Source organism: Nycticebus coucang, chromosome 18, assembly GCF_027406575.1.
Source record: "Nycticebus coucang isolate mNycCou1 chromosome 18, mNycCou1.pri, whole genome shotgun sequence".
NCBI classification, from domain to species: domain Eukaryota; kingdom Metazoa; phylum Chordata; class Mammalia; order Primates; family Lorisidae; genus Nycticebus; species Nycticebus coucang.
In genome coordinates, this window is record NC_069797.1 from 57373547 (window position 1) to 57387415 (window position 13869).

A 13869-nucleotide genomic window follows, 5' to 3' on the forward strand; every position below is an offset into this window, starting at 1 on the left:
GTGTGGTCCTGCCCTCCTAGAGCTGACAGTCAGAACAAGAGTCTATAATTTCATAATGTCATGAAAGTGTGAGGAGACAGATTTAGGGGGAGCAGCACATGTGGTGACTTGACCTTGTTGGGTGTCACCAAGGGCCTAAAGAATGGATGAGTGAGCCAGATGGGGAGAGGAACCACATACACAAAGTCCCAGAGGCAAGGAGTGTGCTCGGCAAGTTGCTGAAAGGACTGAGTGGCAAGAACACAAAGGTGATGGGGAGACAGACGAGAGAAGCCTGGAGCAAAAAGGGGACCAAACCAGACAGAGCCTCCAATGCTGGGTGATTGGCAAGGTTAAAACATCCAGGACAACAGGGGTCACTTGCGTGTTCTAGGAAGTGGCATAGCATGTTCTACTCCTAAGTAGAGCCCATTCTGTGGCTGGGCAGCTCTGAGGATTGGAAAGTTCATTTGCACATGAAATCAGCACCTCCCCTGCCCACAGGCTTCTGTGGACTATGCACGGGTGGAACGCCCCCCCTGCCCCCAGGACAGCCCTTCACCCTGTGACAGCCTCACCAGCTGTTCCCTAGCAAAGGCAATCACACAGGCCAGGCAGGAGGGCACTCGAACCAGGCTCCAGGTGTGAATCCCAGCTCACTCTCTTACTGACTGTGTGGCCTTGGGTCTGTTATTTAACCTCTCTGAACCTTCACTGTCTCCTCTGTAAAAGAGGGACAGGAACCCTGCTGATTTGGGGGCGGTGCATATGAAAGGGATGATGTTAGGAAGTGCTCAGCACCCAGCAGGTACACAGTGATGACAATGGCGGTGGTGACAATGGTTTACACCCAACTGACCCTTTCCAGATAAGCTTCTCTCAGTCAGTTTTCTGCATCTTAAAATATGCGATCAAGAACTGAACTGTCTTGGGCGAGGAGCCTCAGTTTCCCCATATGTAAGAGTATGAAATCAGATAAGACGGCCTGCCCCACGAGGTCTGGTGCCCTCAGGTCCTGCTCTCTGTTTGCCCAGGACACATGGGATCATCATCACCTCCCCAATCAGAGCACTCTACTCCTCATAACGGAACCAAGGTGGTCTTCACTATTCTTCCTCACTACCCCTGTCCTTACTGCCCTCTGTGTGGCTTTGGCCAAGTTACCTGAGGCTCAGAGGCTCCCAGCAGGCTTTGCCACCCACTCTCCTCTGTCCTGCCCCACCCCTCTCTCTCCCACCTGCCCCTCTGCTCCATTCCAAGGCCCACTGCTCTCACCTGGGCTTCCATCTCCCCCAAACCAGTCACATACCTGGTCCCTCCTGCCCCATAAAGCCCACCTGCCTTCACGGGGAGGCGGCAAGACATCCCTGCTGGCAGTGAGACCCTGGGACATTACTTGTTCCAGCTCTGGTATCTGCTCCCCACACACACACATACATTCTCACACATTTGTAACTTGCTTATGGACAGACACTTTGTCTGCTGTCAACTCTATGTACAGCATGGTTTGTATTCCACTACCCTTGGGCCATTGTTTGAGGGGACTTGCCCCAGATCATTCTCATTCCTTCAACTCCCCATCCACACTGCCAAGCTGCTGTGGGCTCCCCTTTTCTTCCTGCCTTCCTGCCAGAGGTTCACCTATTCTTTCCTCTCAGATCCCCCCAGCCCAAGCCCTGGGCTGACCTCTCTCACGGGAACTGTAGGTGCTGGTCCTCAGAGCATGCCCCTTGTTTGCCTTTTACCTCCAGCACAGCCCCTGACACTTGGAGGGTGCCCAGGAGTGGCAGTTGAATGAATGAATGTTTACTGTGGTGATTACAGACAAACCCACAATTGCCACACAGGACGTTGGCCAACAACTACAAAGGGTCACAACACCCACAGCTCCTCCAGCTTAACTCGCCCCCATCGCAGCCAAGTGAACGTGCAGAGATCACCGCTCCCCCAGGCAAGTCTCTCAGTGAGAAGCTCAGGAAACCCAAGCCGAGGCCCCGCGTGCTCACGGCGCCCTCTGCTGGCCGGACACGAAGACGGCCCCGCAGCCGCACCACCCCACCTTCCAACCTCCAACACCCCATCTCGGCAGCGACAGGTCCCTGAACCTTCGCTGACACCTTTGTCCTTCCTCCGCCCTGATTCCCCTTGGCAAACCTGTTTTAGGCATCCCTAACCCAGGCCTCCCTCGCTGTCTCAGTAGGTCTCTGGGTGAAGCTGGAGCAGACCGGAGCAGAAGGGACCTCAGTAACAACTACGATGAAGATGGTGGCAGCCGCCGCTGAGCGGACACTTGTAACTCGTAGGTCCTGTGATCTTAGCAATCTTCCACCACCAGGAAGCGTGGCCCCTCCCCTTATGGGTGGGCAGCTGCAGCCAGAGACCTAGAGGAATTTTCCAAAGGTCACACAGCAAAACTCATTTTTGAAACCCGGTATTTTGCATCTGTCTGGGGGGGCTAGTCCTGCCTCATAATAAATGAGCCTTAAGATGACAACAGAGCCCTCTGGGGCCCCAGGAGGACCCCTTGGCCACATAAAATCCAGAAAGGGAGAGAATGTGGTTGGACATTAGCCCAGGCCATCATTTCGCCTTTAGGAAAACTGGGGGGGGTAGACAGGGAAATGAATATTATATTCACTAGCGAATTTGTCACAGCTCTCTGACAGGCCCCTTCCTAGTACACAGATGACACTTGCCAAAGGCCACAGTGCGGAACCAGGACTCAAACCCGACTCTCTGGGCAGGGCTCCTGGCTCCCCACCAGGGTCTTTGTGGGAAAGGGACCACGGGGAAGGAGGAGAGGCGGGACACCAGATGGAATCCAGACGTTCTTTCCTGGGTACCCCCACCGCAGCCGTAGAAGGAGGACCCTCCCGCACACAGGACCTGGTTTACCCTGATAGAGCTGAGAAACCTTGAGCGGCGCGGATGGTGCGGGCGCTGAGGGTGCAGAAACCCGGTCTGTGCTGCCATCTTGTGGCCATTTTAAGAAGTGCGCCTGCTCTGCATCTCTGCTTCGGGCCTGAAATTTTAAGTATCTTTGGTTGAGCGAAAGCGGTGTCTGTGCTGGGGACAGAAGGGATGTTTTCCAAAGGGAGGGCAGGGAGGCCTTCAAATGACATGATCCAAAACTCAACTCAGCTCCAGATATCCCCCAGAGTAGAAAGTCACCCAAAAGATTCCAAAGACAGAGACAGCGTGCGCTGGAGGCAGCAAGTGACTTCCAGGCTGGGCCTTCAAGGGCAGGTAGGACTGGGGGCAAGCAGAGGTGAAGGGAGACACTGCAGGTGGAAGGACCAGCCTGAGCAAAGCACAGAGGCAGGAAAACATGGATTCTAGGAGGAGTAGAGGGAAATACCAATTGGGCACAGGTCCTTCTGTGCCAGTGGGAAGTTTACTAGGTCATGGGGGCCAGCAAAGGTCTTTGAACAGAGGAGCAGCCTGACCAGAGGCCTCCCCAGTTAAAGGACATGATAGCAGGGGTTGGGACAGTGAACAGGGCACAGGGATAAGTTTCAGGGCAACTGAGAAGGGGTTGGGAGACCAGGAGGTGGGAGGAATGTGTGGTACCCAAGGCGTCGGAAGTCAGGGCCAAGCAGCCTGGGGTTTGGGTTCCTGAAAGGATATTCCAGTGAAGATGTTCTTCAAGCAACTAGAAATAATAAATACAGTAATCAAAGTGGGAATAATAGTAATTGCTCACATGTGCACAGACCTCACCGTGAATAAGCACTCCATTCATTCATGCATGTGACGCATCGTCATTGAGCCTTTACTACAGGCCAGGCCCTGTGCTAAATGTTTGGGATACCGAGGAGGGCAAGATCACCTCCGCCCCTACCCTTGGTAGGGGTCTAGAAATCAAACTAACACAAGGCAGATTAACAAGAGAAAAGCATGCACATTTTATTAGTTTTATACATACATGCAAGTTTCCACTTTAAGAGTGAAGTCCGGGCCAGGCATGATGGCTCACACCTGTAATCCTAGCACTCTGGTATGCCAAGGCTGGTGGACTTCCTGAGCTCAGACCAGCCTGCGATAGAGCAAGACTCTGTCTCTAAAAATAGCCAGGCATTGTGGTGGGTGCCTGTAGTCATAGCTACTTGGGAGGCTGAGACAAAAGAATCACTTGAGCCAAGAGTTTGAGCTCAAGTGAGCTGTGCCATTTATTAAGGTGTGCCACATACCCTTACATTGTGCCATTAGGTGAGAACACACTGATCCCCCTTCCTCCTCTCTCCCTTTCCCCCAACTTGAATTGAATTGACTTCTTCTCTTGGGTGAGTGTGTATTAGTTCATCTGCTGGCTTCGTATTAGCATTGAATACAGCGGATACTTGCTTTTCCGCTGTGATACTTTACAAAAGAGAATGCTTTCCATGTCTGTCCAGGTTAGTACAAAAGATGTAAATACTTACCGAGGTAGTAAAGCTCCCACAGGCAAAGCCTTGGGCCAGGGACTTTTGCCCCAGAGATTTTTCTGGTTCACTGAGCTGCTGTGACTTTGACACCCACTCACTCTCAGAGAGACCTAGAAGTAGAAACTCCTAAGAACCATTAATGAACTGAGGTGCAAATTTCAGAGGCATCTTCATGGAGCTGGTGGGGAATGAGTGTGCTGCAGAGGAAATGAATGAGAGACCCAAGGGAGCAGGAATCAGACATTTGGACCATGTAGAAGGCCAGAGAAAGCAGGAGAGCCAGCAAGGAAGACAATGAGACAGCTGCCCGTTGATACAGCCATTGGTTCAGGCAGCTCTGTGTGCCCATCACAACTTACTAGGAGCTGTGTGTCCTTGGGCTGGTTACTTACCCTCTCTGAACTTTGGTCTCCCCAGCTATAAAATGGTGATAATAAAAGTACCTTCCCCATTGAATTGATGATTAAACAAGATGAACTAATATTTGTGAAGTCCTTAGCAGAGATCTGAGGGTCACAGAAGCCAAGGGAGGGAAGAGTTTGAGAAGACTCAGGGAAAGAGGGCTAGAGAGATCTCACATGGGCCACTAGAGGGAAAGTGAACCAATTTGTCTCTGCAGGTCAGTGTGGCAAACACCTTAAACATGCTTATCTATTCATCTGGAAACCCCACTTAAAGGAATTAATCCTAAAACATTTTGAGGGACTTGCATTCTGAATTATCCACCAGGACGTTGGTTCCAGGGCTGTGGATAAGAACAAGGGATTGTAAACAATTGAGGTGCCCACCCAAAGGGGATTGCTTACATTATTTACTCTGCATCCAGACATAAGAAAATGATGTAGCCACTAAAAAGCCTTGTTGTAGAATTCTGTTTATCAGCACAGAAAGAGACTCAAGACACATACTTGTCACTCTTCTATTAATGGAAAAACGAAAACATGCACCAAAGTAGGAAAAACAATAGACCACCATGCACCCATTACCCGAAGTCAGTGAGTATCAGGTCATCATCAGTGTTATGCTCCGCCCACCTCCTCCCTCCTCCCTCCTCCCACGTATTTTTGTCAAACAAATTCCACAGTCAGATCATTTTTTCATAAATATTTCCATATGTAACCAACTCATGAGAGCTCTTTTTTCTTTCATACAACCACATGCAAATATCCCACCTAAAATAATGAATAATCATTTCTTAATATACAATATGAAGCCAGTAGGTGAGGTAATACACACCCACATGAGAGAAAAACTCCAATCAATTCAAGGTGCGGGGCAGGAGATTGAGGGAGTAGGAGAAGGGAGGAGGGAGGAAGACGGAGCGCTCCTACTTGAGGGGTGTGGCACCCGTCTTGCGGGCAGGACACAGAAGAGGGACTTACCTAACAAACGCAAACAGCATAATGTGATTCTTCGTACTCTCAATTAACCTGAAGCAATAAAAAAAGGAAAAGTCGTAACTCCCTAATATAATCAAATATCTAATCGGTGTTTAAATTCCTCTCTCATAAATGATTGGTTTTGTTTTTACTCAGAATCCAAGGCGGTTGGCTCTGTGTACCTTACTTCAGGTTTTCAATCTCGAGGTAACTCCTCCACCTCTTTTCTTTCCCCCTTGCAATTCATTTGTTGGAGAAACAAGTAAGATCGTGTGTCCATCTCGTCTCGAATTTGCCGGCTGCATTCCCATGGTGCCGTTTCCTACGTTCCCCTGTCCTGGGTGTTGCCTGAAACTGCTAGTTAGACCTAGCATCCTCCCTCTTCTTAACAGGGACAATTCATACCCGATGCTAGAGGGATACAGGTGTTTCTCGTGATTTTTGCAGCCTTCGATAATTGATGCATGGCTCCCCTTCATTCATTAGGGGATGCAAAATGTTGATACTCTAATCATATCATTCCTTCTTTATTTATTATCTGTGTTGAAATAACTAATTGGAATGCCTGTAATCCCAGCATTGGAGGGATCCCAAGGCAGGAGGATCGCTTGAGCTCAGTTCAAGACCAGCCTAAGCAAGAATAAGACCATCTCTACAAAAAAATACAAAAATTAGCTGGGTATTGTGGCAGGTGCCTGTAGTCCCAGCTACTCAGGGGGCTGAGGCAGGAGGATCATTCCAGCCCAGGAGTTTGAGGTTGCTATAATGACGCCACAGCACTCTAGCCAAGGCAAAAATATATATAAGGGAGGTCAGAGACAGTGGTTCCAGTGGTCTGTGTTCCTATGTAAGCAAATCAAAACCTCACTCAGTATATGATTTTAGCCGATCAAAACCAGCAACTAACCGCTAACTAAGGGCTTTCACTGGAATGTTCTGCGCTTGAATCAAGCAGATAATTTCTTTGCTCTGCTACCAGGTCTACCCCCAAAATACTTCTCCTTCACACCCCTTCAGCATAGCCTGGTTTAGAGCTGCCCAATTCACAAATACTGTCTGCTCAAATTAACTTTAAAATTCTAACGTGCCAAGTTATCTTTTAACACCTGGAGCACTTCTAAAAAAGAATCACCCTCCTTCCCACCACATCTGCCATATTGTCCCCCCCACCCAGGCACAGTTCTCACAGGAAAAGCAAGGTAAATAAATCATTTCCTTTTATATATGAGTTTTCAAAGTGATGAGATGATTACCCAGCATCCTTCAAAGATGACCAACAGAGATTTTCTTTGATCATTATAAACTTGTGAATTGAGATACGTTCGATATAGGTAGGTTTGATATGTTTTCATCTATTGCATTTATTATCTTTATGATTATGTAAAATATTTACATGGTTCCAAAATCAAATCTCCAAAACAACACAAAGTCAAAGCATTTTATCTTATATCCTTGCCCTTTCTTAGTTGCCTTTTTTTTTGAGACTGAGTCTCAAGCTGTCGCCCTGGGTAGAGTGCCGTGGTATCATAGTTCACAGCAACCTCCAACACTTGGTCTTAAGTGATTCTCTGGCCTCAGCCTCCCAAGTAGCTGGGACTACAGGAGGCCACCACAACGCCCAGCTATTTTTATTTTTTGGTTGTAGTTGTCGTTGTTTGGCAGGCCCAGGGTGGATTCGAACCCTCCAGCTCCTGTGTATGTGGCTGACGCCTAGTCGCTGAGCTACAGGCGCCGAGCCTATATCCTTACCCTTTCTACTCTGTTCTTTCTCTTTCCCCTTACAAGTAACTTTCTTTTTGTGGACCAAAACACACACACACACGTCTTTTTTCTTATACAGACATAGCTCATTATCTATTATAACAACAAGTTGAAAAACAGTTAAATGTTTAATCTCAAACAAAAATACGTGTTATTTTGTAGGTGAAGAAAACTAATTTTATCTCAGCTCTTTATAGTTCTTAGTTGGAATAGACCCCTACAACAAAAGACAAATTGACAAGACAAAAACAAACAGAAATTTAATAACATGTCTTTAAGAAGGTAAAATGAGGCCAGCACAATGGCTCACAGCCTGTAATCCTAGCACTTTGGGAGGCCAAGGCAGGAAGATCAGCTGAGGCCACGAGTTCAAGACCAGCCTGGGCAACATAGCAAGACTTTGTCTCTAGAAAAAAAATTTAAAAAGCTTTAAATTAGGGGCGGCGCCTGTGGCTCAGTGAGCAGGGCGCCGGCCCCATATGCCGAGGGTGGCGGGTTCGGACCCAGCCCCGGCCAAACTGCAAAAAAAAAAATAGCCAGGCGTTGTGGCGGGCGCCTGTAGTCCCAGCTGCTCAGGAGGCTGAGGCAGGAGAATCGCGTAAGCCCAAGAGTTAGAGGTTGCTGTGAGCTGTGTGAGGCCACGGCACTCTACCGAGGGCAGTACAGTGAGACTCTGTCTCTACAAAAAAAAAAAAAAAAAAAGCTTTAAATTAGCCAGGTGTGGGGGCATAATCCTGTAGTCCCATCTAGTCAGGAGGCTGAGACAGGAGGATCATTTGAGCCTAGGAGGAAGAGGTAGCAGTGAGCTGTGACTGCGCAACTGCACTCCAGCCTAGATAACAGAGTCAGATCCCATCTCTAAAAAAAAAAAGAGAGAGAGAGTAAACTGAGGCATAATAAAAAAAAATTTTTTTGCAGTTTTTTGGCTGGGGCTGGGTTTGAACCCACCACCTCCGGTATATGGGGCCGGTGCCCTACTCCTTTTAGCCACAGGCGCAGCCGCATAATAAAAATTTTTAAGAGTTTATTTGTGTAAACAATTCATGAATCAGGCAGCTTCAACCAAAAGTGGTTCAGAAGCTCCACCAAGGGAACACAAGAAAGAAGCAAAGAAAATATTTAATTAGGGTGGCGCCTGTGGTTCAGTGAGTAGGGCGCCGGCCCCATATACCGAGGGTGGCGGGTTCAAACCCAGCCCTGGCCGAACTGCAACCCAAAAATAGCCGGGCGTTGTGGCGGGCGCCTGTAGTCCCAGCTGCTCGGGAGGCTGAGGCAAGAGAATCGCGGAAGCCCAGGAGTTAAGAGGTTGCTGTGAGCTGTGTGACGCCACGGCACTCTACCCGAGGGCGGTACAGTGAGACTGTCTCTACAAAAAAAAAATTTAAGAAATAAAGAAATAAATATTTAATTAGTTGCAGTTACACAGTTGCCTTATAAAGTCCATAAAATTGTAAAGTCCCTAGTTATACAATTATAAGTTTATCGGCTGCTTCTGATTGGTTGAGCTGAAGTTGTTTTCCTGAGGCTTGTAAAGCAGCCGGAGCCCCGGCAGGAGAGCGGTGGCGCCGGGAAGAGCGACCCGGAGGAAGCGACGCTGGCTGCGGGGACCCGGGGACAGCGTGAGAGGTACTAAGTATTGACAAATTTGCATCATGCCTGAGTATAAGCTAGTCCTTCTTGGCTCAGGAGGTGTTGGAAAGTCGGCTCTGACTGTACAATTTGTTCAAGGGATTATTGTTGAAAAATATGATCCTAGTTAATGGTGAAAGGTGTGGGTCCAGTTTCAGTCTTCTACAGGTTGCCAGCCAGTTCACCCAGCACCGTTTGTTAAATAGGGAATCATTTCCCCACTGGATGTTTTTAATTGGCTTGTCAAAGATCAAATAAGGGTAAGTAGCTGGATTCATCTCTTGGTTCTCTATTCTGTTCCAGACATCTACTTCTCTGTTTTTGTGCCAGTACCACGCTGTTTTGATCACTATCTATTTATAGTACAGTCGCAGGTCTGGTAGCGATTCCTCCTGCTGTGTTTTTATTGCTGAGTAATGTTTTGGTTATTCGAGGTTTTTTCTGATTCCATATAAAACGAAGTATTATTTTTTCAAGATTTTTAAAATATGACAATGGAGCTTTAATAGGAATTGCATTAAAATTATATATTGCTTTCGGTAGTATAGACATTTTAACAATGTTGATTCTTCCCAGCCATGAGCATGATATGTTTTTCCATTTGTTAACATCTTCAGCTATTTCTTTTTTTAAAGTTTCATGGTTCTCTTTGTAGAGATCTTTCACATCCTTTGTTAGGTATACTCCCAAATATTTCATCTTCTTTGGCACTACTGTGAAAGAAATAGAGTCCTTGACTGTTTTTTCGGTTTGGTTATCGTTGGTATATATAAAGGCTACAGATTTATGGGTGTTGATTTTGTAGCCTGAGACATTGCTGTATTCCTTGATCACGTCTAAAAGTTTTGTAGTAGAGTCCCTAGTGTTTTCCAGGGACTGGAAACTGGACCCACACCTTTCACCATTAACTAAGATAGACTCTCACTGGATAAAAGATTTAAACTTAAGACATGAAACTATAAAAACACTTGAAGAAAGTGCAGGGAAAACTCTTGAAGGAATAGGCCTGGGTGAATATTTTATGAGGAGGACTTCCCAGGCAATTGAAGCAGTATCAAAAACACACTACTGGGACCTGATCAAACTAAAAAGCTTCTGCACAGCCAAGAACATAGTAAGTAAAGCAAGCAGACAGCCCTCAGAATGGGAGAAAATATTTGCAGATTATACCTCCAATAAAGGTCTAATAACCAGAATCCACAGAGAACTCAAACGTATTAGCAAGAAAAGAACAAGTGATCCCATCTCAGGGTGGGCAAGGGACTTGAAGAGAAACTTCTCTAAAGAAGACAGACGCACGGTCTACAAACACATGAAAAAAAAGCTCATCATCCTTAATCATCAGAGAAATGCAAATCAAAACTACTTTGAGATATCACCTAACCCCAGTAAGAGTAGCCCACATAACAAAATCTCAAAATCAGAGACGTTGGCGTGAATGTGGAGAAAAGGGCACACTTCTACACCGCTGGTGGGAATGCACACTAATACGTTCCTTCTGGAAGGACGTTTGGAGAATACTTAGAGACCTAAAAATAGACCTGCCATTCGATTCTATAATTCCTTTACTAGGTTTATACCCAGAAGACCAAAAATCACAATATAACAAAGACATCTGTACCAGAATGTTTATTGCAGCCCAATTCATAATTGCTAAGTCATGGAAGAAGCCCAAGTGCCCATCGACCCACAAATGGACTAGCAAATTGTGGTACAAGTATACCATGGAATATTACGCAGCCTTAAATAAAGATGGAGACTTTACCTCTTTCATGTCTACATGGATGGAGCTGGAACATATTCTTCTTAGCACAGTATCTCAGGAATGGAAGAAAAAGTATCCAATGTACTCAGCTCTCTATGAAGCTAAATTATAGCTTTCACATGAAGTCTATAACCCAACTATAGCACAAGACTACAAGGAAAGGGCCAAGGAAGGGGAAGGGAGGTGGGGGGTTAGGTTGGAGGGAGGGTGATGGGTGGGGCCACACCTAGTGCATCTTAGAATGGGTACAGGCGAAACTTACTAAATGCAGAATACAAATGTCTACATAAAATAACTAAGAAAATGCCATGAAGGCTGCATTGAACAGTTTGATGAGAATATTTCAGATTGTATATGAAACCAGCACATTGTACCCCTTGATTGCACTAATGTACACAACTATGATTTAACAATAAAAAAAAGAAAGAAAGAAAAATAGGATCCTACGATAGAAGATTCTTATAGAAAGCAAGTTGAAGTAGACGCACAGCAGTGTATGCTTGAGATCTTGGATACTGCAGGAACGGAACAATTTACAGCAATGAGGGATTTGTACATGAAGAATGGACAAGGCTTTGCATTAGTTTATTCCATCACAGCTCAGTCCACATTAATGACTTACAAGATCTGAGAGAACAGATTCTTTGAGTTAAAGACACTGATGATGTTCCAATGATTCTGGTTGGTAATAAGTGTGACTTGGAAGATGAAAGACTTGTAGGAAAGGAACAAGCTAGGTCAAAATCTAGCAAGACGGTGGAACAACTGTGCGTTCTTAGAGTCTCCTGCAAAATCAAAAATGAATGTTGGGGGTGGCGCCTATGGCTCAGTCGGTAAGGCGCCGGCCCCATATACCGAGGGTGGCGGGTTCAAACCCAGCCCCGGCCAAACTGCAACCAAAAAATAGCCGGGCGTTGTGGTGGGCGCCTGTAGTCCCAGCTACTCGGGAGGCTGAGGCAAGAGAATCGCTTAAGCCCAGGAGTTGGAGGTTGCTGTGAGCTGGGTGAGGCCACGGCACTCTACCGAGGGCCATAAAGTGACACTCTGTCTCTACAAAAAAAAAAAAGAATGTTAATGAGATATTTTAATGACCTAGTGGGGCAAATTAACAGAAAAACTCCAGTGCCTGGGAAGCCTTGCAAAAAGTCATCATGTCAGCTGCTTTAATATACTAAATGCATTGTAGCTCTGAGCCAGGTCTGAAGAACTGTTGCCCAATTCAACAGTGCCAGCATTCCAGCTTTGTTAAACCTACCAACATCTTAAATGGACTTTCCTGTGGTGGTACCCTTTAAGAAGCGGGTGAAAGCTACTATATCAGTTTGCACATTCTAATCACTTTCCAGTATCACAAGAGATTTTTACTTATACAATAGTCCTAGAGTATGCAGCTGGTAAAACCAGACGCTACATCCGGTATTACTGCTAAGAGACATTCTTCATCCACCAATGTTACATGTATGAAAATGTGTACTGCATACTTTAACATGCCCCATACTTTGTATTGGAGAGTACAATAATGTAAATCCTGAAAGCACCACTACTTTAGCATAATAAAAGAAAGTCCAAAGAGCTCCTATATAGACTACTCCAGATAACTTCGCTTCTTTGATACTTGTAGTTTATTGCAATTTTTTTTAAGAAATTCAAGGTCATTATCATTGTATTGTACAAAATAAGTGCTTTAATTAACACGGCTGTATAGTTTTTTTAATTTTTAAAAAAACACGTGGAGACAGTGATCTTGTCTTTAAAATATAGTCCTTTCAGTATAATGTCTTAAAGACGTTGCCTTTAATATCTGTTGGGAAGGAAATGGGTGGTGCCTGTGGGTCAGTGGGCAGGGTGCCGGCCCCATATGCCGAGGGTGGCGGGTTCAAACCCAGCCCCGGCCAAACTGCAACCCAAAAATAGCCGGGCGTTGTGGTGGGCGCCTGTAGTCCCAGCTACTCCGGGGGCTGAGGCAAGAGAATCGCGTAAGCCCAAGAGTTAGAGGTTGCTGTGAGCCGTGTGACACCACGGCACTCTACCGAGGGCGGTACAGTGAGACTCTGTCTCTACAAAAAAAAAATATATGTATATATATATCTGTTGGGAAGGAAATGTCCAGACTTTTCAAATCTCTTATTATGTTTCCTTTTTTGTTTACATAGGGAACAATGTTTATAGTTGTGTGTACAGTGGGAGTCTACAACAAGAAGTGTGTATTTTCAAACAATCTTTTAATGATTTCACAATTTTTGTAAATCATTTCCAGGCTTCTGCAGCTGTAGATTCTCACTGTGAATCCCAAATACAAAGTGTATTTGCAATACCAAATGTACAGGTTTAGTATTTTTGCCTGTTAGTGATTGTTTCACATGTGTAACGTTTTGGTTGCGATGTTAAATGGTGGATGAGTACTGTGGATGTGAATATGGGAAGTAATTTTAATCATTTGTAATTGGTCACAAGGTCTAATTTGCAGTAACTATTGCTGTTTTATTTAACAATGCCTTATTGCTTTGTACGCATTAACGTTTGGATGTAAAGATTGTGTGTCTATCCAACAGGGAGCCACAGTATTTAAATTGACCAACCTGATGTTACAACTACTTTGAGGTGGCCAAATGTAAACGAAAAGCCTTAATTAAAGCAGTGCAATTTTGTATAACTTAGCATCAGTAGTTCAATAAATTTGGATTGCCATGCAAAAAAAAAAAAGTCCTGTTTTCCTTCAATATATACATTTATAAGCAATAAATAAAAATTAAGCTTCATTTATGTTTGCAAATCAAGCAAAGTTTAGGTCACTTATAAGGCTGAACTGGCTCTATCTGCTCAGGGATTCTTGGTCTAATTTTATTTTTTTTGTTTTGTTTTGTTTTTATTTATTTATTTTTATTGTTAAGTCATAGCTGTGTACATTAGTGCAATCAAGGGGTACAATGTG

General features: G+C 45.3%; 1 pseudogene; it reads left to right on the plus strand.

Annotated features, from left to right (window-relative positions):
* Positions 1-9137: 9137 nt before the first annotated feature.
* On the plus strand, positions 9138-12169 carry LOC128570527 (ras-related protein Rap-1b-like; annotated as a pseudogene).
* Positions 12170-13869: the final 1700 nt, after the last annotated feature.